This window comes from Falco cherrug, chromosome 10, assembly GCF_023634085.1.
Source record: "Falco cherrug isolate bFalChe1 chromosome 10, bFalChe1.pri, whole genome shotgun sequence".
NCBI classification, from domain to species: Eukaryota; Metazoa; Chordata; class Aves; order Falconiformes; family Falconidae; genus Falco; species Falco cherrug.
Window position 1 is genome coordinate 33,508,392 of NC_073706.1, and position 24,801 is coordinate 33,533,192.

Genomic DNA, 24,801 nt, shown 5'->3' on the forward strand with positions numbered 1-24,801 from the left:
ACCAATCCCTCAAAATTCAAGGTCATAACCATCCAGCAAACATACAAAAACCAGCTGAAATCTAGTTTGCAATGAAGTTACAAGAGCAATTTTATACCAAGCAACAGGTGTATCCTTGTAAACTCCTAAACTCTATCTCAACCCACAGGTTAATAAGTATTAATAAATACACAACTCTAGTACCTACAATAATTAGGAGTTAGACATTCATCTCCCCCGCTCAAGTAGGAAAGACAAATCCTTTTCTATTTTGGCTGTTAAAGTGGATTTACATTTACACATTTAAAATATTAATTGGTCACAGAATTCCTACAGATTCTTCATATTTTAAGTTCTCTCAGTTATCTTCAAAACTGAAAAGAAGATATCCCATGTACTGAGAAAAGCAGACTGTTCCATAATAATACAAAAAATTTAGGTAAACAATGCATAGCTACCCAGAAGAGAATTTTAAACGGAAGCATGCAGTTTAGTATCAAAGGTTCAGTTGCAGAAGGCAGTATTACCATATTTCAATGTAATAACCTATAATGCTAAACATCATTCATACCTAATATATGTCAGTTCATGAACACATTTGCTTTGAAACTCTTCCAAAGAATTGGAGGCTGGGCAGCAGATACACCTCCTGGCACAAAACCAAAACACTTTAAAACATGCTCCCTGTAAAACAAATAGAATAACCACAACAGTGTGTCTAGATGACCCTTGATTCTCATTGTAAGAACAAAGTGGGGCAGAGAAAGAAGATAGTGCAACAGCAGGGTGGGTTAAAAGACAGAAACAACCAGCTAGAAAGCAGTCAGAAAAAAGCTGCAAGAGAAGGGAAGAAACGGCCACACAAAGTCTGAACTGCAGAAGGAAAAGCAGCTTAGAAGGTGGTAAATCTGAACCTACAGAAATCAGGTAAATAAGTCTTTAGTGGACATCAGGGACATGAAAAACTTAACACATTCAGGAACCACTTAAGATAAGGCTTTATAGATGCAGAAGCTAAAACTACTGCTGTAGGTGAAGTTTAATAGTTTCTTACCTGTTAAACAAAAATTTTTTAAAAGTTAAAAAAACAGAACGATTTCTATTTTCTCAGGCTTCTTGCCCATTACAGGGTATCCTGGCAACAGCAAAAAAATCTTTCAATCTACAGTATTAGCAGATTAGCAGGACTGAATTAGGATTGAATTAGATGAAGCAGATTTCTTCCTACAACGACAAAAAAAACATTTTATAATTTAATACTGGTAACACGTTCTACTAAATAGCTAAACTATTTATAATAACTGCACAAATACTAAGCATTGCTTTGCAAGGAATAAGACATACGAACTGAAGAAGGAAACAACATGCTAGGAAGAAAAGTGTCTGCTGGGTGCAGCATACTCTTGAGAATAAATTCAAAAGCAGCTTGTCATCTGAAAGACTTTTAAACCAACTTTAAACAAACACCCCCCTTTACTTTTGGGAGATAAAGGAAGAAATTTCTTTGCCTCGCTGAAATAAAACTGACTTTAGAATCTGCACTTGACTGTGGAACTTAATACAAATGCAGACTTCTTTTTTACAAACTATTAGCAATGTCATATGAAGTAACACCTTCAGATCCAGAAGACCTGAAACATCCATTACTAGTTTTCTGCAGCAGTCTTTTTCTATCCTCATAATTATTCTCATTGTATTAACACCTGATTTATCCACAAACCTGCACAGAAATAAATGTACAGCATTAAGAATGCCAGTTATTTTGGCATAAGTCTGTATGAATAATTCAGCCAGTTTCAACCTGAAATCAGTTTAACTTGAAAAAAATGACACAGTCCACATACAGACTTACAAAGCAACCAGCTGTTTTAAGACTGTATTCTGTCACCTAAATTTCATGGCTAAGACAACCTCTGCTTTCAACAGTGTAATTCTTTCAGTATAAACCAAAGAAACATTAAAGAGTTTAATGAGGTATCCATAACTGACTTCCAAGTGACACTTACCTGCCTGTGCTTTGGTCAACACCAAATAGGCAAGAAAAAAGCATCCTATCAATTGATGCTTCTTTCTGATGTAGCTGTTTCTAGTAGTTCTAAGATGAATTTCCAATACAAAAAATTCACCTTCCCTTTCCATCAGTTAAAGGGCTTTTTTAGTTTGCTTTGTAACACAGATTTCAAGCAAGACCAGACTTTTGTTTCATTTGGAAACATGGGTAATATTGTTCATGGAAAAAAAAAGTAGAAGTACTAGCAACTAAGAAGGGTTGCAAATACAGTAGTATGTTAACTCATGACAGTGACTACCTAGTATTTGGCTGAAAAGCTCTGCTATCAGTATGTCACAAACATATTGTCAGCTAAAAAAACCCGCCAAATCATGCACCTCAAATGCATTTCAGGTATTCTGCTAAAGAGAAGAACAATTTAACTTTACACCTCCCATGTTAAAGATAAGCTGTGTCTTCAATGCTGTTTCTTGATCTTTGCAGATAACCTAATGCCTCTGTCAACCAAAAGATATATACTACAAATAAATACCTCTCAGATGAAAAGCAACTCTGGCATTCTAGTTAAGCAATCACTCAATGAAAGTGTTTTTTCTTAGCTTTCTTAGGGCTAGTAACTTTTGTGGCTTGAAATATCATGTTATCTCCAACAGTTCTGGAACCAAAAGCCACCACATCTGCGTTTTACTCACAACGGCACAAAGGCTTCAAGCCTTAATGCACACAAACACTAAATACAACTTTCTCTAAGGCTATTTTAATAACCAACATATACGTGAACTGAAGGTCAATGTAATACATTGATTGGCCGTAGTACTTTCAAAGGTCACATGTGTTTTCATCCATAGACCTTCAGGTCTGCATGTCTGGTAGATGTGTCAACCCTTTGTGAGTCAAGTGACTAACTAGAGCTGAAAAAGTAAACAAGTGTACTCGACCTGGACTTAGTTTAGTTTACTGAAGTTTCATCGGTTATCATTTCTGCATTTCAAATGCACACCTACGTTCAGAAATATTGCTCCAAGAAGGGAGAGAACATTACTTCCTCAATGATGTCATGCGGAAGCAAAACAGGAAGCCTGCTTAGCTTAATGCACTTTCAGAAGAGTTTACAAATTCTTAAAGATACTGTTCATAGATATTTTGATTGCCAGTTAAACTGCCCAAATGAAAGCCACTATTATTCATCCCCTTACAAGGATGTCTTTCTGACATTTCTATTCCTCTTTCTTTTTGAAAAGAAAACTTCAGTGTCTAAATCCCATTGTTTAGCACCAGAACAGCCAGCTTCTGAATTAAATACAGTAGGATAATAAACACACTACAGTGTAATCAAAATTAACAAGACACTAACAGAGCAAGTATTACAGCATACCCTGGGAAGGCTGTTCCACCAGAAGCCTGCTCTGGTCAATCAGGACTTTTTCAGTCTACCTCAGAATCTAGAAGAAGAATGACTTCCACTCAGTGGTACAGATGGTATATTGGGTCAGACTGTTCCTCTCTGCAGCACAGATGAGGTACTGAAAGGGACTGCAGTATGGATAATGGAGGCGGGGGGGGGGGAACCACACCAACAGGAGTTCTTTCCTTAAAATAATAAAAAAAAAGAATTAACTGACTGGATGACATTCAAGTCTATTTAAATCTGGCTTTCCTACATCCAGGGATGGCTTATATCCAGCAACAGATCAGCCACACCAACATGGTACTCCTGTCAAGGAAAAGTGGGACCAGGCAGGATGGAAGTATTGTCATGTACACACATTACATTCAAATATAAAACTGTGACAGCTCATCATCACTAGAACATATCCATGTTCACATGTTTATCCAATATACCAGAAAAATAAAGCAAGGCACAACTATACAGCACAGCACCCATCTTCACATGATGTGCAACAGCATGGTAAACCGGGTTCTAAAGTATTACCTGATGAACTTCATTCACGCTTCTTTTTAATAGAAAAGTTAACCACTATGTGATCAGCTGCCATAAACAGGACTAAACAAATTTTATTAATGCTGCATGGACAGGGACACATCTGCTTTAAAACCATTCCCATGCATCACTATCGGCCGGCCTAAGCACTGAAACTAAACAGGTGTCTCTCCTTTTAGAAACCAATGCAACATTTGTGCATCCTGGTAAAAAAAGTACAAGGGCTACAAGCTACTGAATAGCGCTGCTCATACAGTAATTCATTCAATGCATTCAAAACAGTAAGTTATATGAACTAATGTAACTGAAATAAAGCTGCTACACAAGATGAGGGGGTTTTTCAATGTAAAAAACCTCCATGAAAAAATTCCAGTTTCACTTTGTAGCCCACACACCCCCACCATGGGGGCAATCAGTTTGACAAAGCCACTAGCAAAACACTAGCATCTCTTCAGGGACAATAAAGGTGCCTGGACTGCAATTAATAATGGAAAATATAAGCCACTACATTGTTTACTTCTATTCCCTCTTTGGGCCATACTGTACTCAAAACAAGCACAAGTGTTTTTATACAACACTGTGCTTAAGTAAAAAAAAAAAAAACAAAAAACAAAAAAAACACACACACACTTTTTTTTTCTACTGGCTTAATGGCCCAGAAAGAGTCCCCAGTGAAGTTACAGTCTAGCAATACATAACCATTTAATGTTAAGGCTCAAGGCAGAGCACTGGAATGATTTAAGATTCATCACTGGTCCTTACTGCACCTCTCCAAACGTCTAGTAGGAAAGACAGAAATAATAACATGTTCTTAGAACACTCTGGGCTTAACTACAGAAGTTAATGAGGAACATCTCTTCCCAAAAACTTTTATTTAAGCAACCCCTTGAAGAGATGGTCTTCAAAGAAAAGAAACTTGGCCTTAAAATGTTGTCTACCACCACTAATTTGGTAGGGTGGAGACAGCTGAAGGGCAGAGAAAACCATGCATCTGATCTAGATCCAGTCCAGGATTCTAATTTGTGAACTAGTGAATTTTATTATAAAATCCGTGTGACAACCAAGTCAACTTTTACACACTGTAGAAGTGGCTCACTTACGCTAAGACTTGAACTCTGAATGCTCTGGCTATCTGTTCCAAGCACCTTGCTTAGAGGGCACATTTGTATCCTGAAACAGCACCATCTGCACTCAGAATGAGAACCAGGATTGAAATGCCATCCAGTCTGACAGGAGTGCTATAGGAGGCTATACGCAAAGCAGCTCTGCACTACCCCTTGCTGTGCAGTCTCCCCCTGTTGGCTCCCTGACACTGGTCAAACTTCTGCCAAGTCATTTCCTAGTGACAAATGTACTTGAAGTGACATGCAGTTGGTGGATGAGGGGAAGGAGTTTCTGCCAAGTCCCCATGCTGAAGCAGCTCAAAGGGTCTGCCAATCACCACAGCCAGCGTGGCCAAGGACGAGGGAATACACCAAGAGGGACAGGGCAACCAGAATCTGTCTCTTCCATCTTTGCCCCAAATCACATCACCTTAAGCCTAAATGCAGAGTAAAAGTTCTACTGAATCCGATGATAAATAACAAGACAAGATGAATTTGGACAAATCCACAATTGGCTCAACCACCTGATAATCTGCAAGTGTAAATGAGTCCTGAATTCCTGTACTACTGCTCTGGAAATGTATAAATCAGCAATGCTGACTGCTTCAGCAGTACAGTTTTCTTTTTGTGTCCGAACATTTAAGGAAAAACTAGTTGAACTTAACATGACAGCTTTAAGGTTAGATGTATGAATTTTAGCAGGGGTTTCTTTTTCTTAAGCATTTATATTCTATTCTGTTCCAGTTAGTACTCTCAAAAAGTGTGTGGGTTTGAATATTTTTTTTCAAGACACTACCATCAGATCAGAGATATAGTTACCATGGCTGCACTGGTGCTTTGCATGACTTGAACCACAGCTTCAATTTTTAGCATTTCGCTCAACCTGCCCCACTCTGCCCACCTAGACTGGACACTAGTGAAAAATAGCAGGCAAGAGGTGAGAAGACTACCGTTTTTAACACGCCTACCAGTATTTGGTAATAGCATGATAGAGTCCCCTAAGGTCATACCAGAAGCAGTGCTACTAGAAGGCAACACAGCTGTATCGGACACTTTGCTGTTCACAGCTACTCTGCCCCATCTCTCACTTCCCTTAATTAACCTGAGTACAACAGCAAGCCAACCGGCCACACGGATTTTGAACGCAAATCTCTACTTGGCATGGCACACTAAACAAAACCATATAGGCATAACTGGCTTGGACATTTCTAGAAAGGCACTGTAGTTATCATGTAACCATATCCATTTTCTCTGATCAACCTTTAACTGTTCAGCTGAACAAGTTCATCCTCCTTTTTACCTAGCTGGTTAGACCTTGGAAGTTGGTTGTATATCAAATTTTGGTGTGCATGAAAATATATGGAGGTAGGAGAAAGCTGCTTACTTTGGCAACCTCTAACCAGGACACCAGAGTGTTCTTTCTGTATAGACAGTACATTCATGTCTGTCATGAGCTTTCTTTTGTATGCAAAAACCTTACTCTTGTTAAAAGAAGTACTTAAGAACATTAGCAGTTCAGAAACAGAAGCCAGCAGCCCCTAGGAGCCTGCCAATGTTTTGCCTCCTGAAGCTCCACTCAGCTATAGCTGCTGCCAGAATTAGAGTGGCCACTTGTGTTAAGATAGCAACTCCAAAATTAAATTCAAAGCTGTTGGTCACTTCTTGCTTGACTCTTCACTTTCATTAGAGGTTCCCTGGTCCTTTTATTCAGGTAACCTGCATCTTCATTGAGGGTTGCCTGAACTTCACTGGTTCAAGGCTGTGGACAAGGTTATCTTCCTGCTTTTCTTCAAACTCAGGTTTACAGAACAATTAAAATAAGTTTTGACAGCTGCACACTTTCAATATGTCAGGCGAGACTGCCCTTTTAATTAGGATATCAAGAACTGAGACACTAAGTATACTACCCATGATTTCTCTGCTACCGTATCCTGAAAAAACCGACAGAACTGATCAACCCACCCTGCATGCATACACAGACGAATACTCCCCTAACATGACAGTATCACAAACACATTTTGTGTTTCAAACTAGAAGTTGGAATCCCTAACACTCTTCAAAGAGTGTGCAGGCTTGCCAGCACAAAAAGAAAAAATGAAGGTATTTCTTATTTTAATCTTTAAGCAGGTTAAAATTCATCTTTTATTTTGATTTACTCTTGGGGAAAAATAATTAATCTGACTTCAGTTGCTACAAAGCATAAACCCCATCTCTACTTACTTCTACATTCCCTTAATTTTCACATTTATCAGTGCAAGCCCTAGCACAAAAGTAGGAAAGTTATTCCAATGTCAAGCAAGAGAAATAAAACACAGCAGCAGCACCTGGACACAAGGGAAATTATGCCACTTTACCATACTTATTATACCATAAATGTTGGTATCTGCATTTAGACAAACGCTTTAGTGCCATCTGGAATCTTCCCTAGTTTAGTGGTGATGTTACGGCTGTAGTTGAGCCCTCCTTTCCTTCACAGAACATAACCCATATATTTGGGACAATAACCTATACAACTTTTCCCCAACTCTGCAGATATCCTGAGGATGAAGTTAAGTAATTAAAAGAGAACAATATTTTAATACATACGGAATGTCAATTAAGAACTGAATGCCAAACAGTTGGGTTACCTTATCAAGGGCTAAGACAACTGAATAGAGATTCAGTATCCTCCACAAGCATTTCCCCACCATTTTTGGTAATCAAGTGCTAGAAAGCCCCCTGCCCCATATTATTTAAACACTGAGCACCTTAGCATTACATAGTGAAAATACAGATAGAGGAATGACCAGCTTTTCTGAGAGACTCTGCTTATAAAACTAAGAAAAAATTGCTTTAAATGAGAAGATTTCACCCAAGTCTCACCTACATAAGTTTAATAAATGACTATAAATCTTAATTTTGTTATGTGCAAAAAAGTTCTGGAAGAGAAATTAGAAACCCAGCAAAATAATGAAAGATTACTGAGAAGGCATTTTGCAGGTAAAGTCTGAAGTGACTATTAAGTTAATATTATCTTTCTTCCTCCTTCCCCCATGCCCCAGGCAATGTATGTTACGGAGCAAGTCATGCCTGTAATCAGTTTTGCTATGTCGTACTTTTACAAGCCATGCATATTGCAGTTATACTGTGTTTTTAAGGCAGAGCTGCCTGTGGTGCCTCCACTGAACAGAAATATGCCTACACCACAGAACTCTTCTATTTTGATGGACAACACTAGAAAAATCAAGACTGCCTACAGAGTAAGCCGCCTTCTTCCAAATGCAACATGTGCCCTACTTATGAAGGAAAAGCCAAAGTTTTATATGGAAACGTCAAACCTACTCTGTTTTCTCTGTAATCTTCAAAATAATCTTTTTCAAGTTTACTTCAATGCTTCTCTCTGGAGTATCAGAAAAGGAGTACATTTGTTATACAGCCTCTTCCAAAGCTATCATAGTTGCAAGTGACAAACTACTGGGCAAATCTACCTCAAAGATTCAGTAGTTTTCTTAAGAAATGCTGTTTTCAAAGGGAGATTACTTTCATATTCTAAGTCTTTACACTGAAGTGATCATCAGCTGTGCAATATTGTAAGTGCACCAATATACACATGTAAACAGAGTTTTAAAAAGCCAAACAACATGCCAATGTCATTTTGGAATAGCCATTATTTCAACTGGCTATGCTTCCTCTCTCAATTTCTTCACGCCCTTTCAAGACAGGGCTACATCACAGTAATACACCAAAATACTTCTAGCATCCATTCCTTCCTACAAGTCTCTTCTCTAGCTATCAATACATCTGCCAACAGTATTCTCCCACTGCAAGGGGTCTGAACTCCCACCAAGAAGTTTTACTTTACTAACTAGGAACTGCTAAAGTAATAATGTTATAATTATTCCAAATGCAAGACAAATAGTTACCAAAACTGCACTGATACTTAGTTACTAAAAACTACATTGATACTTCTGTGCTGTATGTCTACTCAAGGGAACTGAAGAATAAAGTTTCAAAGAAAGCAAGTAATTTAAAATGCTAGCTCAGAACTTAAAATTATGAAGTATTTCTAACAGCATTTACATGATATAGCCCTAAACAGCAATACCCTGCAGAGCAGACATGTAGAGATCAGCTTACTAAAAGTCTTCTATCCTTTTAAGTAATATTAAGGGTTCCACACAAATTTTGTCAAGTCTTATTATCAGCCCATAGAGTCAAGCCACTGCTGTGGCAAGTGGCATAGAAATTAAATTAGTTTGAAATGCTTGAAAGTCTGGAAACAAAACTTCACAGGTGGTTTAATTGCCATTAAAAAAATAGCTTGATCTCTTTCCTTCTCCAGCTTTCCCTTCTTTATCTTCAACTGCCAGTTTGCTTTTAGTTTGGAGGGGGATGCATTCACTGTCTGCTGCTTGCAGTTTTTTCTATAATAAAAAATTTGAGATCATTTTCTCTCTCTAAAAAAAGAATCCATTTAGCAGTCAAACACATTTATCATTTCTACTTTCATTCCTCTGCTTAGTATTTCCACTATGTAATATCAGAGTTACCAACTCACATTTCCAGAGAAGACCTTAACGTTCACATATAATCTTTACAGTCTCCAATAAATTTAAAAAAATTATAGACATTGAGATGATCTTTAATCCCTCCCTCTGATACGGGTGAGACCAGTATCATAGCTAAAAAGTTTCTATTTTATTAATTAATAATGTTGTTCTTTACTGCATGGGGCTACGATTTCAACATGGGAGGGAAAAAAGCAACCCCACTGCATTCTTGTCTTCAGCTTTATGGCTAGCATATCCTTCTGAGGAATGCAAGCAAAACTTCAGAACTCCCATGTCCAAATAAGAGAAGGATTGGACCAGCAAATTTAAAAAAGCTACTCTATAAGCATTAACATCATTGCTTTCTGTTATGCCCTAAAAGGAAGCCAGTTTCCTATAATGAAAAAAGACAAAACATCCAACAGGTGTTTCCTATATTACAAAAGGTACCAAACAACCTGTGCGTTTTTTCAGACTTTGAATCTTTTTTCACAGACACACATATATGTAAGAGATTCAGGATATTGAAGGCAGACAAAAAAAGCCCACCTATCTTTTCAACTCAAATCCAGGCAACTATTCAGCAACTGGAGAGTTAGGGACTAATTTGTATTTATAAATTGCATTTTTGAAGCAGACTATCCAATCCAAGTGTGGCTGGTACACTGCAGCCATGGCAAGGTTCATTTAGGGTTTTTCTGGCTCTCAAAACAAATTAAAGAATACTGAAATACAGCAGGAGAGGATACTAGAACAGCCAGCCACAAAAAAAAAAACAAACAAAACACATCAGTGTGCCTATCTACGACTGAAATCATTAAGACAACCGTACCTGGCACAGCCACTGAGAAATAAAAGCAATCAAACACTTATAATGGGTTGAGACAAAGTTGCAAGTTCAGTCCCCAATCACACATTACTGGTCTTCACAGCAAATTTTTTTAAGCTTTTGGATTATAAGTGACTCTAGAAGAGAGTCTTAGCCCCCCCCCTCCCCCCCCAAAAAAAACCCAATAAAGCTACAGAATTGCAGACACAGCTTCATAACCTGATGGCAAAGTAGATCCCTTTTAAATGAGGAAAGGGCATCCAGTAACACCACTAGTAAAGCAACAGGAAGGACTCAGTCATGTCAGAAGGAATTGTAAAGTTTTGCAAGTATCTAACAGTTAATTAAAATTAAGCACCAAATGCTATTATCAACTCACAGCCACGACAGCAATTATAACCTGCAGATCTCAACAAGCTGTGCAGTGATCTTACACCACCTTTCATCAACTACTGGATTTCTACCTGCATTGCCTTTAAATCTTCCTCCATTCCCCTTTTTGAAGCACCACTTGTTTAAACAAAACCAGCACACTAATCACTACAAGAAAGGCAAGCAGCATGAAGAGACACATCTAAGTTTTTTATGTTGACCATTAAGAAATGCAGACCTCACAAATGTTATCTTGACCATCTCCTCCATCAGACAAATTTCATCTAAATACAGTTTCAGTGTACAATACCTTTTTACAGTGACATGCTTACATTTAATGTAACAAAGAGCCCATTATCTGCATCAAGTACACACATAGAAGGGTCCTTTGATGAATGCTTGCTTGTCACAGCCAAAAGGAAGAACTGACTTCACAGCCAGTTCAGTCTAACTTCTACAGCTGTCACTCACAGGTGGGGGGGACGGGACCCCAAACATTCACCAAAATGCTGTTAGCCCTCAGAATTGCCATGAGCAGTAACAAACCTTGTAAGAGCCAGAAAGAGCACAAATGCTAACATGGAAGATGGGAACAAAACCCCTATGCTGTTGCATTTTTCACACTGACCTTCCATCTGGAATGCATGCTGACCAGTATCAACATGACATGGAAGGTGGTTTCCTGTAGACGCAACCCACCCACTCAGATGTGGGTCTGTTCCTGCCACCACTACAGCTTTGTTTTAGCTGTCCCTAGACTTCCCATCCTTTTTCCAAGATGTTTGGTGACAGCAGCTAAACTTCTGAAACGATGTAATCTACTAATTGTTTTCTAATAGAGTTAGCTTCCATAGGTATAGGTGGATACCTAGCAAGTCTGTCAGACCAGTAACAGAAGTAGTAATGCAAATTAGTGTAGTTCAAAGCAGTTCTAAAGTTTCTAGTTGAACTCTTTAGATTGGAGACTGTACATGGTAAGTAAGAACAGAATATGAAGAGAGCCCTATGTCTGCTTTAAAGGTAAAGCTACAGTGTGTTTCACAGAAAGTTTTTTTCATTTAAGACCTTACCTATAATTTCTGCCCTACTGAAAAAACCCTACACAAAACCACAAGACTTTTTCCACTACACTTACACAAAATAACAGCAAATAGAAACAGTAAAAATGCAATGCTATGGGAAACACTAACTATATAACCACTCCTAAAGATGAAAAAAGTCTGCCCTGTGGAGACAGCAGCTGATACTCCTTTCACAATGCAAGTAACATTGAAGTAATACCACTTTGTCACAAACCAAGCCTTTAGCAATGGCTATTACCTCTTTGCTTTATGCTCCAACTCAGCCAACTCAAACCAGTTACAGTAAAATGAAGAAAAAAAATGTAATCACATCTGTACTAGCATTCCTACACCCACTGTATAAAGCACTGCTTGAAATTTTTATTAACTTGCTTTGATTTATCCATGAATTAGGGCACTACAAGTGAGGAATGTGCATCAATCACCTAACTGGGGACTAGGGTCTCACTCTTCACTCTTCTAGAAAAGCATTACATTTGCAGAAAGCATCTTTCTCTCTGCTACTAGCAGAAGTTAGTCTGCACAATAGAATCTTACTTTACATACTCAGATCCAGTTAGAAATTCTGCCTATGGTCATTGAAGGTGCAGACTGTGCTACTGGCTAGCAGGGACAAAAGCAGCCTGGGATTCACTTGATACAAACTAACAACAAGAATGCTTTCAGTACTGGAACTGTTATATTCTAGAACATACTCAATCTCAGAAACAAGTTACTAGTTTTTACTACAAAAAATTGGAAGTTTCCATCCTCAGTCCCAAGTATGTTTTGTCACCAAATGGGAAATCACGCGGCCCTTTCACAAGCCTCACTCAGGACCTGCTTGATCATCATAAAAAGGCTTCAGAATTTTCTTCATGTTTAAAAGTATCTTTTGGCACAGAGCTGGCCCGTGGTCTTTCAGTGCTTATTTTCCAGGGGACCCAGCAGACACAGGACGTGCCCCCTAGGCCATATGCTCCATCTCCTTGCAGATGCTCATCTTAAGACCGTATATAATGCTTTGCATCGAGTAATTCACAATAAAATAGAAGTGTTCTCAAAAACCTCCTTGAAGAAAAACTAACTAACCCTCAAATCTCACTACGGGGCAGTTTCCGCTTGTGCATACATACACATCTTTTACTCAGTTCTGCCTACCTTCGCATCTTTAACCAAACCCTCACTACGAATTTCCTAGGTGATCTTAACCACTTTGCCAACATGCCTAACAACATGTATCACTTCAGTAGATTGTATTACAGCTTCACAGTTCCATGCAGTAGTACGCTGAGGTTCTTCTGGTATTCTTCTCTACTGGTGGCATGCAACACATTGCACAGAACTTGTCACTGAGCATTCTGAGTTTTCAAGTCCCATGGAGGAGAAAAAGATACACCCATTTAACAGGATTAGGGGATGACCGTACAGAGTAACGGCGAGAAGAACGAACAGTCAAAGGGTTAGTCAGGAACTTTTTCATCCACTCCAAATCACATATATCACTCCCATCAAGTGCCAAGAAGTATGTTTGAAGATATTAAATGAACATAGGTCATGAAGTATCTTGTATTTTACAGTAACAGATTTTTCCCCAATATTGTGTGAAGAACTGTTCCATAAACAAGCAAGCTGTTGCTTATACCAAATGTCTTCCCAATCCTATCAATTCAGTCTATTCCATTTCCCAAGAAGTATCCCAAACTAGCTATACAGCTGCATATAATATCCAAAAGTAGAAAAACGTTTTACTTTGGTTGCTTAGTAGCGTAACGTTTCTAAAACAGATGCTGGCACCCTGACATACCACAAAAACAGTTAACCAAGCTACACAAAGCCTTCAACATTATGTTCATATTCTCTCTGTATTTTCTGATTGATCTTTCAGGCTTTCTTCCCACCCTGACAATATTAGGATCAAACATGATCACTAGTTTCCCCAAGTTCTTTGCTCTCTTCCTCCAACGTGACAAAAGGACACAAGCAAGATAATTCTCATTTATCTCTACTTGTTTTATTATTGTGGAAAGTTTTGCCAAAAACAATGGCTCCACATCTTGCTCTTAGGATAATCCAACCAGGCACCTGGTCTTCTGGAATTTGGATGTGGTGTCTACTTTGAGATAAAATGCTATTCCTAAACCTGGCATACAAAATAACATAGGCTACACAGCGATCTTAAGGGTCACAGATGACGGTGCTACTATGAGAGCCAAATTTAGATGGCAGACAATATACACTTCAGATCCTACCTTACTACAGAAACTGATCACTACGCTCATACTAGTACTTCTTCGCCCAAGCCAAAAAGCCATGGTTTCCATCATAACTTCCAAAGGCCATAAATTAACCCAGCTATATCTGAGAAGTGAATATGCAAGCCTCCAATTTACAAAGGCGTTGCACAGTATGCTGGAACACTGAAGCTAGAAAAAGTCTTATTTCAATATACTGATATAGAGTGATCTTAACCAACTGCAGAGTTAAGTATTTCAAGGATTTTTGAGCACTCAGGCAAAAAGAGGGTATCAATGGAGGGAGAGTGGACCCGACAGTTCTTCAAAGCATTTCTCCCTCCTGACTGTTTCAATCCCATACTGGTTGCTTTTGAGCCAGCTCTTTAGCATTTCATAGTACATGCATTTCAAGCTTAACCTGAGTAGAGAAGCAAAGCTCTTGAGCCACAGCAATAGACTTCAATCTCTAACAATCTGCTAATACTAAAAACTACACACAAGATTTCATGGTTTAATACTGTTACATTCAGATTCCATTCTATTAATTCACTCGAATTTCACTCTTGGAAAATCATCTGATGGGTATACAGGCTATATAGCATCACCTGTTAGGTGCAAGAGAGAAGGGTTCTCAAGGAAACAGTCACATTTTCCCACTTCAGCAAGTCAACAGAATCAGAGCGAACAGTTTGCAGGCAGTGTTGTGAAGAGACACACAAACTATTTAGTACCTTTAATTCCATAAGGGAGCAATAATGGCTATCGATTTATATTTAGAAGAATCCAAAGATATTACAGTCACAGCAGATATAAATCTAACTTGCTTGCAAAGAAGCTATAAATTCCTGTTAAACAGGCTGCTTTTCTTGAATTTCTGAACTACAACTTTCACTTTAGCTCAGTGTTTTCCTTAAGTTCATTGTAAACAGACCTCTTCGGCTGTTCAGGCCAAAACAAAATGTTCCAGTATTATTAGATGATAAGTTCCTTCAGTAACTCAAAAAATGCAGAACTCAACACTAAATATGCATTCTGCTTTTCACATAGAAAAATAAGTATCACCTATGTTCAAGCAGTATCACAGATGTAGGAAACTTAACTAAAGTGAACTTAAATGAGTACTTAGAGCTACAAACTGTCAAGAAATAAACATGCAGAGTGGATACCACATTTGTGTAGTCTCATCAACAAGTTATATATTAAAAGATAATTCTGTAGCGTTCCTTTATATTTGTATAATAAAGGCTCTTGTAAGCTACACTTAGTCCATACCTCACTGCTCAAAACATAAATAAATAACACAGAACTAAGTAATCACAGACTCTTACTAGAATGTATGTTATACTGAAAACACACACTGCAGTAATCTATTTGGAACACTGAAATGGGCAGACTTTCCATCTTTCAGCACGCAAAAAAAAAAAGCACACATGTATTTGTGCAGCTCACAAGCTACTTTATAGACTACCTGGAGTTCTTAAGCCAGATTAATATTAATCAGTTAAAATACAGAAAAACCCAATCACCAAAACCAAGCCCCAAACCAAACCCAACACACATCACATTGCTACTGTACGTTTAGGCTCCTTCCACTGAATGAGATTTGAAACCTAAGTAACATCACTAGCAGTAACACAACTTTTCATTTTTAAGTTGTCACCACCTTACAGGGAACACTTCCTAGAGCTATCCACCCATTCATAAGTTTTCTGTACTCTTATACTCAGAACACTTTTCTAAAATAGCAACACACCTATTCAAAGTATCCTACTGTTCTAACTTAAATAACATCTATCCTGACAGAGATTATCTTTAGCCTCAATTGCAGTTATATCGTACAAGACACAAGACTGTAACACTAATTCCCTCTTACACTTTTCAGAGGCTCTAAGCAACTAAAGCAAAACAAACCCAAAAGAACTGGCAGGTTCAAAGTCAGATTTTGCCAAGTATATTTAACAGCAGTTAAAGTTTACCCAAACACTGCTACACTGTTAAAAAATTCTAAGTGAAAGAAGCTGCCTTATTAAAAAAAAAAAAAACCCACACAAACAACATCAAAAAACACAAAAACAACGCACTACACCTACACCCTCCAACAAAAAACAAAACAAAACACAAAACACCAAAAAAAGGCAGCGTCCTCACAGGAACAGTGAGGCACTAATTTTAAAGTAGGAAAACAAAATCAGCTATCAGCAAGGCTTATCTGTTTTATTATGCGAGAAATAAGAGTGAAGCTAGAAGAGTAATAAAGTTCTGTAAGTTACAGCACAAGCGGCTGCCAAGGGAAGGAGCCGGGCAGGCAGCGTCCCCCGTTTAGATAAAACACTTCACCTCGCTCAGAACCCCGCCGGTCCGCCGGGAACAATGCGCCGCCCACCGCGCCCCGCCGCGCCCCGGCCCGCTCCGCACCAGGCCGCCAGCGCTCCGCGCCCGAGGAACGGCCGGCCGGCCCCCCCGCGCGGCATGAGGCGCCCCGGACGCCATGGAGCAGCCCCGGGTCGGCTGCTGAAGGAACCGGTGTCACGGCTACGGGAAGAAAGAAGCGGCGGGCGGACCGGGCCTTCCCCGCCGCGCCCAGGCCCGCGGCACCCCGCGGCCGCGCCGTGGCTCGCCGCGCCTGGTCCGGGCGCGCCAGGCTCCGCGGGGCGCGGGGGCGCCCGCCGCACGCGCCAGGCCCCAGCGGCCCCGCCAGGCTCCGGCCCGGCGGCGCGTGAGGAGCGCCCGGAGCCCCCCGCGCCGAGGGGAGCAGGCGCCAGTCCCGCGCCACCGCGGAAGAGCCGCCGCCGGAGCGCCCGTCCACTGGGAGCGGCGGCAGGGAGAGCTCGCCATTATACCGCCCATACCTCGGGAAGCGCGTCCCCCCACCACAGGCCCCAGGCTGCCTCCGCTCAGGCGGGAAAGCCACCGCTTGCCACCATCACCGACGCTCCAAGATGGCGGACATATCAGCTCCTGCGAGCCCTCCTCTCCCTCCACCCCGCCTGCCAATCATACCGCCCCGGCACCACGCCCCCTCCTCGGCTGCGCCTTTTCTATTGGGCGGTGTGCAGAGCGCGGCGTCTCACTGGCGTTCTGGCGGGTGTCAGTCACCCCGCTACGCCACTGCAACAGGGTCGAGCGGGGGTGGAGGAGGGCTCTGGGCTTCTTCTTGACCAATCATCGCATGGGGCGGGTGCATCTTGCTTCCCACCTTCCCCACTCAGCAACAACGAAACGTCAACCTGACAGGCGTTTGCCTCGCCCAATAGAAAAAGCAGGTTCCTTTTAAAAATAACCCTTTCAGTCCAATCCAGAGCTGAGGCGCTCAGACCCGGCAGGAGGCCACGGCGGGAGGGGTGGGCGCCTGCGGTGGCTATCTCCCCGTAGCCTTACCCCCTGCGCCTCACCATTGGTCAGGGCGCGGGGCCACGCCCCCCAGGGTGGACACGGGCGCCAAACTGCCTGACAACAAGTCGGTGGCGCGCCCGGAGGGGGTGTGGGGGCGGCACTGGTGTGGCGGGGAATTAGCTCATTCGGCAGCGCGCTCGTTCAATGTGCGGGAGGTCGTGAGATCGATCCCCCCCCTTGCTCTCCACGAGTAGGGCCTGTCTTTTTTTTTCAACTCCCGTGGGACTTCCAGCTCCACCCAAGAACTGGCAGTATATTTTAACCCCAGTGTACCAGTATAAACGTGTGTGGAAAGCAGGGGAGGTGCTGTGCCCCGGCCCTGGCAACCCTTCCTGCCTGCTGCCCACTGTGCTGCTGGCAGAGGCGGCAGCTTCCCAGTGCCTGCTTGGCCAAGTGCTTCTGGCGAGGACCTCTGCTTGTGAAACTGAGGTCACGGAGAGCTGCACAGGCAGACTCTTTTGCCCCACAGCTGGCAAAAAACCGGCTTGAGATGCAGTGATTTGCCATCTGTGTCTCAGAGGCGGGAACACGTTGTGGCCAGCCAGGTCACCTGGGGTCTTCCCTCACAAAGGCTCCCAAATTGGCTTCACCTGAGGTGGTGGTGACCCCTGCAGTTCCTGCCCCTTCACCCCTCAGAGCAGCACTGAGTTCTGAAATGCCGCTGGCAGGGCGACAGCCCTGTCCCCAGAGGCCACCACCCGCCATGGTCAGCAGCGCTTCCCCTGTGGGAGCAGGGCAACTGTCAGGTAACTAACTGTCCCATCTGTCTGTAGTGTGCTTTTGCCTGGGTTCACTGGGGGGTTGTCTGGTTTCAGTGTGGTTTGGACTGTTTTTTCACTGTGTGTGGCTCTTGAAGAGCTGGGGAGGGAGGGAGGGAGGGGGGGGAGGGAGGGAGAGAGGGGGTGTGCTCACCAGAGGCGGCCCCCACAAGACACCGGGTGCCAAAAATGCCAGCTGCTCCCTGGGGCTGTTTCTATTCCTCCTCCCTGGACGCACCTCAGTTTTCCTGGAAGGGAAGGGGCTCAGCTGGGCCTGATCACCCCTGCCTGGCCCAGCATGGCAGTTCTGCCCTTGACATTTTGTGTGTTTGGGTATTTTTGAAAGAGTTGAGGTGATGATGTTTATGCATACAAAATGGCTGCCTGCCTGTGAGCAGGGGTGCATGGAAGGGCTGCTGCGCAGAGCACGGAATCACCTACAGCAAAGGCACACAGCTCGGCCCCCAGTCCCAGCTCCCGCACCTCCCAGCTTCTCAGTGTCTCTTCCCAATACAGTAGCAGAGCCAGGAAAGCCTGTTTTTCTTATCAATTGACATCAACTTGTAAAACACCCCCTTTCTCGAGGCTTGCTCCATCAGGGCGCTGTGGCACCAGGGCAGCGTGCTGCTGTTAGTGGCTCTTCATCAACGTGTGAAAGCAAGTAGCTGAAGGAGGGGGTATGTGCACTCATGGCTCGCCAGAGCTGATCTTCCATCTTCCATCCTGCTAGTGTTTGCCTTGCCCATCATGAGGGCACCATGTGCTTCCTGTGAATGGTGGCAGAGAGCTCTGTTTTATTATGAGTTAGTATGAATCATACGTGAGGTGATTTTTCTTTTTGTATGTTTTCTATACATAATTATATAAATATATTGTATCTATGTATATTTGTTTTGAAAGTTACTGGTCACAATATGTTTAAAAAAAGAAACAGGTATATTATGGTTAAGGCAATGACTTATTTATTTACAATGGGGGAAGAAACAACAGAGCTGAAGAGATAGCTTAGAGGTAGAGTAGGGCACCTCATGTAGAACACATGAAAACTGAAGGGTAGCACAGATCGCTGGGTTTATTTTGTATACCAAAGGAAGGGGAAAACAATACTTTTTTTTTTTTTTTACTTCATCATGAATCAGCAGTCTAGGATAAAGCAACTCCACTTTGAATAATGTATCTTCACATCTTTCACGCTCATCTGACATACAAAGTTAAGCTCAGTACAGCTGTACTTACATCTTACTACAAATCAATGACCAACTCAGCCCATTAAAACAAAATTATTGATATTGCAAAGAGACATAAATATTGAGGGTGCTGCTGCAGCAAGCAATGTCTCTTTCAGGAGAGAAACAACAGGTCAAGCTAGAAATGGGCTCAAATCTTGGGCTACAAAAGTAGGGTCTTTTGCCTGTCTCTGCATAAAACATCTTCAAGTTGTTTTGTGGACAGAGGGAAGATGTAATAGGTAAATCTGTGCTTATCCTTCTGTGTGTACATTCCTTTTCAGAGTAAGGACTGATCCCTGCAGATCAGAGGGAGTCCATGTCTTACACTTCACACTGCTATTGTGTTCAGAAACTTTAAAGTAGGATATAGGCTGCCTGGGGTTCCTCTGTTTTTTATCACTTTAAATACAGAAGGGTAGGGTAAGATGCATGCTTCTAAGGAAAAGGTAGCTATCAGATTTATAATAGCTGCCAAAAGGCTAACATGTCCTGGCCTTTGTGCTTTGTCCAGGCAGAAACTCGTGCCAGCTGCTCAGGTGCTTGGTTACATAATGCCCATTGCATAAAAGGCTGGACAGTATTCTTTTTGTTCCTATGTCTTTCCTACCAGTTGACCAAGCTTTGGTTCCTGTGCTTTCTGTAGGCATTACTGGTTCTCCCAAAGACTGAGTGACAGTATGCTTTACCTACTAAAAGCCATCCTTGCTCATGTTACCCTTCAGCATATGATGGCACACCCTTATTTCACAAAACCTCTGTGAACAGAAGCCCCCCCCAAGCTGTGGGCCCAGTGGGTTGCTTCCATTAGAAGAAGATTGTTGGCTGCCAGCTCAGACACATGATCATCTTATTCTGCCTGAGTAAGTTAGTGGAGCTGCAGCAATTATGAACGCATGTGATCTTAATGTGTTGCAAACACATGGTAAAAATGCAGCAGCATGAAATGTATTTGCTGATCCACAGAGTTGCACAGTTAGGTCTCTGAGTATAAAGCCTGTTTTTGTTTTCTTTCTCATGCAAGCAGATTTATTTAGTAAAATGTACCAAAAAAAAAAAAGTTTATCCTCAAAACAATCAACATGAAATGGGAGGTTGTTTCTTTTTTCATTATTTCAGCTGGTGCTCAGTCCAGAAACCTTGCTAGACTGTATTTGTTCCACATTTATTTAGCTATCTCCTTTTTCTTTTCTTTCACTGTGTCTGGTTTTTGTTTTTGTTTTTGTTTTTTTTTTATGTCATACTACTTGCCTGTTCTAGCAGTGAGTACCTGCACTGATTGCAGCAAATGGAGATTTCACAATATAAAGTGTATCGAGGCAGTTCTGGTTGTACTGCCAGTTGTCAGCGATAGTCTGTACGAAGGATGTTACAGTGGAAACTGTGAGCAGGGGGATAACAGGAAAGAATGGTCTATGGGTTTAAATAATGGATAAATGTGAGTACAATGTTAAGTAGCTTTCTCAGGACAAGCAACTAGATTGTTAAAAGGATGATGAGATTATAACCTCAGGCAGTGTCTGGAGAGGGGATTAATAGTTTGAGTGTAGAACAGCTACTACAGTGACATAGTTAACTACCTAGCGTAGTTTGCCTAAGCATAAAGCTTGTCTTCACAACAAAGTAGTGGTAAACTGTGCTGCTGTTGACACATCCTGTGTCCTGAGCAAGTGTGGCTTGGATATAAGCAATATATCTCAACTCAGAAGGGACAGGATGATGTGTGTACTGGCACACACCTGATTTTCAAGGGCATTATCACCGCCATCTCAATTCTGGAAAAGTTTGGGATATGACAGGCACTGTTTTCATCTTATGGAATTCCTGTCAATATATTTCTAAATCTTAATTTTGTGTAATTATTTTTTTAAAACTACAGCTGTCCAGGTGACAGTACCATTACCGTATAAGTTGATAATGCTAGGGTGCTACTACCTCAAGGTAGGAACACTTCATGTCTACAAGGAGGATCTTAGAGCACTGCTAAACAGGTAGGGGAAGTGAGGAGGTTACGTGGCTTGCCAGATGTCACAGGGCAAGCTGAACCAGAGGCAAGATACTGAAATCCCAGTCCTTTATCCCTGGGACTTGTGTGCAAATCTGAAGATCTCCACACCATTCCTATACCTATGATTACAGGCAAATCAGAAAAAAACCACCACCCTAGCTTGCTTTGGATGGCTGTAGTATTTAATTGCTGGCAGGGAAACGGAGAACTTATAGGCATGGTCTGTGACCAGAAGCTTGATAGTGTTTTACTAAGTGGGTTGTTGCTAGTATTGTAAATGTCAGTATCTCAATTTTGTGATGGCTGCTGCCTGGGACACTTCCAGAGACAGCCACCTCTGACGGGTTCCTCTAGGCATTTGAGTCAGTCACTTCCTCAACATTAAGTGTGTGCAAATAAAAAAAAAACCAAACCAGCCTGCTCGGTCACCATCACCCCATCAACCAATGCTGAGCATGTTTCCTCACTGTGCACCGTTAACCACTCAGCTGTAGCTGCTACCACCTCCTGAAGCTGGTGGGCCCCACTGCACAGGTGCCAGGGGGAGCATTTGCTAGGGGCTACTGTGGCTCAGCAGTTCTGCCACACCTTGGAGAACAAGTTTGTCTTCCCAAGCAGTGGCATAGCCTGCCCAGCCAGCTCATCCCGTGGCTCGGCAATTGCTAGATGTGACACCAGAGCAGAGGAGGCAGGTCTGTACCCTTTCAGCAGCATTTCACCATAGCTGCGTCTGCATAGCCATGTCAGACTGTGAGCATGTGGGGTGTGCTACTGCTTCAGCTCTGCCAGAATGACCATGGTCCTGTCCCTACCAATGTGCTGCTTTCCCTTTGCCCCTCCAGGGCAGGGAAGCACCTAGCTGAGGGACCTTATGAAGAATTATTTGCTTCCAGTTTGCCCGGCTTGCAGATTTGAGTTTCCCTGCAGGAGCAGGAATGAAACACCAGCACCTGCAAGGCAGTGAGAGCACCTGTGGTCAGGTCTGGAGTCAAACCTTTTCACTGGTGACATCTGGCTGTTTAAGCACCTCAGGCATAAAATGAAGCCAGAGTCTAAACTGGTTTTAATCTGATTGTAGTTAACTCTTCTGAGCACTGACAAGTTACACTTAAGAAACAGACCTAGAAAAAGTGGGACAATTGGGTGCCTTGCACCAGAGTACTCAGCTGCATTAACACAAAATGAGTGTTTGTAGAATAAGGTCAGCTGAGACACAAACACCTCTGATTTAACCATAGCCCTTACAAAATCCTTTATCCCCCTCATAGTTCAGGAAAGAATAAAGCCCTTTAAAGAATTTTAATGACTTAATATTAGCCCAACATCTTATTAGAACTGTGAAAACTAAGTAGTTTTAAGAAGAGAGGAGAATTTCTGAACAATGACTTCATGGTTATACTCCTGAGGGTAGATGTGATGTTTGGCTGTACCAAACCCACAAGTTAATCCATTTAGTTGAAACAAAACATTCAAATTCAGTTTTTTTATCTCATTCCCAGCACTTCCTTATTAGCATTTCTAAGGCAAAACTGCTGGGGAGTAGGGTGGGACTTCCACACCATCCCCTGGTCCTGCTGGAAAGAGTAACACAGGGAGAGAAGCTTTGGCACCAACTCATTTGATTTTCACCTGAACCTTGAGTGCTTTAGCCATCCCCCTTCAATCACCATGGAAGGATTTATATCAGTATTGGTCATCCTCCTCTCTCATCACATGCTTTCTCCCACCTGTCCGGCACTAGCAATCATGTCACATCCCCCAGAGCAGAAATCAAACATAACTTGTTAACTCTGGTGATCTACCAGCAAGGCACGCAGTGTGGGCACAGCATGCAGACTGATGGGCTGTGTGAGCCTGCTGGGTGGCCCCACAGGACAACTGCCTGTCTTGGCAGGATGGGTCTCACAGTTTCTCCGAGTACGCTGGAGTGTGAGGTGTGTCAGTGGTATGGGCAAGGCACTGAGCACATCCCTAGTGAGCTCAACTGGACTCACTAATGTGAGCTCTGTGCTGTTCCTCCTTAGAGGAGATGTTGGGTCTGGGGATAGAAAAAGGCAGTTTTGAGGAACAAGTAAGGGAGCAGCAGCGAGGAGACTCCTGAGGCAGTAAAGCCTAATTACAAAGAGATTGGTGTGGAAGGAAGCTAAAAAGAAAATAACCTACAGGAATTACAGGTTCCTTGCATCTGGGATGTGACTGGACAAGGCTGTGTTGCCTGCATAAGGTGGGTGGGAACGTATGCCCTCTCTTTAGGTGGTTTTGCAAACAGAAAGACTGGAAATCACTGAAGGACTGGTGAAGCTGGCAGTTGAGATTTATTGAGAGGATAAATGAGCTTGAGGCAGATTCTCCTTAAGGCTCCAAATGCTGTGAAGTCATCAAGAGGAATTTATTGCATGGGCTCAGGGTAGGGAGGAAACTTTCTCATAGATGAGCAGCACATGTGGAAGTAGAAAGTGCTGGCTGCCTCTCTCTCAAAAAAGCATTGCGGTGATCAAGGGGGCTGCTTTGGCAGGAGAGAGTGAAAAAGATTCACAAGTGTATTAGGAGAAACAAATCCCTGTTTTAGCATCAAAGTCTTCCAGTGAGCCCTGTAGGAGAGGAAATAGATACAATGTTTGTTACCTGTGAAGAATACAGGAAAAACTACTGAGCTACAAAACAGGACTGTCATCTCCACAGAGGCAAGAAACCCCTAAACCAGGAGCTAAAGGGCTGTTCAAACTTGTGTTTCACCCCCTTCTCTAGCTGCGCTCAGATGGACAGCAATTACGTTGCCACTGAGAAATGCCTGCAAGTATCAGTATGTTTTATCCGCATGTAGAAAATCCTCAGAGGACCAGAGACTGCAATGTCTTCTATCTAGTAAGTTTAAGGGCTTGCACGATGTGTTAAGAACAGTGAATTTGACTGTAGTAAAGAGCTGTGAGGAATCTGTTGGGCTTGACTCTCCTATTGCCACGTGTGTAGTATACGGTCCTTTAAAATGGTTTGAGCTCTCTGAGGTATCTTAGTGTTTCCATGCTGTGTCATATGCACATATGTATATGTGTTCTTTACTGCCTGTATTGCACAAGTAGGAAACATGGTTATATGCACCACAAGGCAACTCGACATAGTTTGTTGGAGACTCCTTGTACCTTATGATGTGGTGAAATGGATGGAGACTCCTTGTACCTTATGATGTGGTGAAATAGATGCAGGAATGGAAGCCTGCTGATCCTGAACATTGCTCCCTGGTGCTACCACTGATTCCATGTATATGTCAGGGTGGTTTCCCTTGAGCAATGACCCGTGTTCTTTTTGTCCAGATAAAAGGGTTGGATGTTTACATTTTTTCTCCCATCCAAACA

At 42.1% G+C, this 24,801-nt stretch overlaps 1 protein-coding gene across 11 annotated transcripts in view; it reads right to left on the bottom strand.

Moving 5' to 3' along the window:
* PPP6R3 (protein phosphatase 6 regulatory subunit 3) overlaps positions 1 to 17,050 on the bottom strand; it is a 64,203-nt gene extending 47,153 nt beyond the window's left edge. For 5 of the 11 annotated variants that reach the window (XM_027810481.2, XM_027810486.2, XM_014282853.3 and 2 more), the window contains exons 1-3: positions 16,913 to 17,050; positions 1,034 to 1,203; positions 551 to 663 (exon numbers count right to left, since the gene is read on the bottom strand). The gene's annotated coding sequence lies outside the window, so the exon portion shown is untranslated. The remainder of the gene's footprint in view (positions 1 to 550; positions 664 to 1,033; positions 1,204 to 16,912) is intronic. The other 6 variants (XM_027810482.2, XM_055722154.1, XM_027810479.2 and 3 more) reach the window with 4 other exon arrangements.
* Positions 17,051 to 24,801: the final 7,751 nt, after the last annotated feature.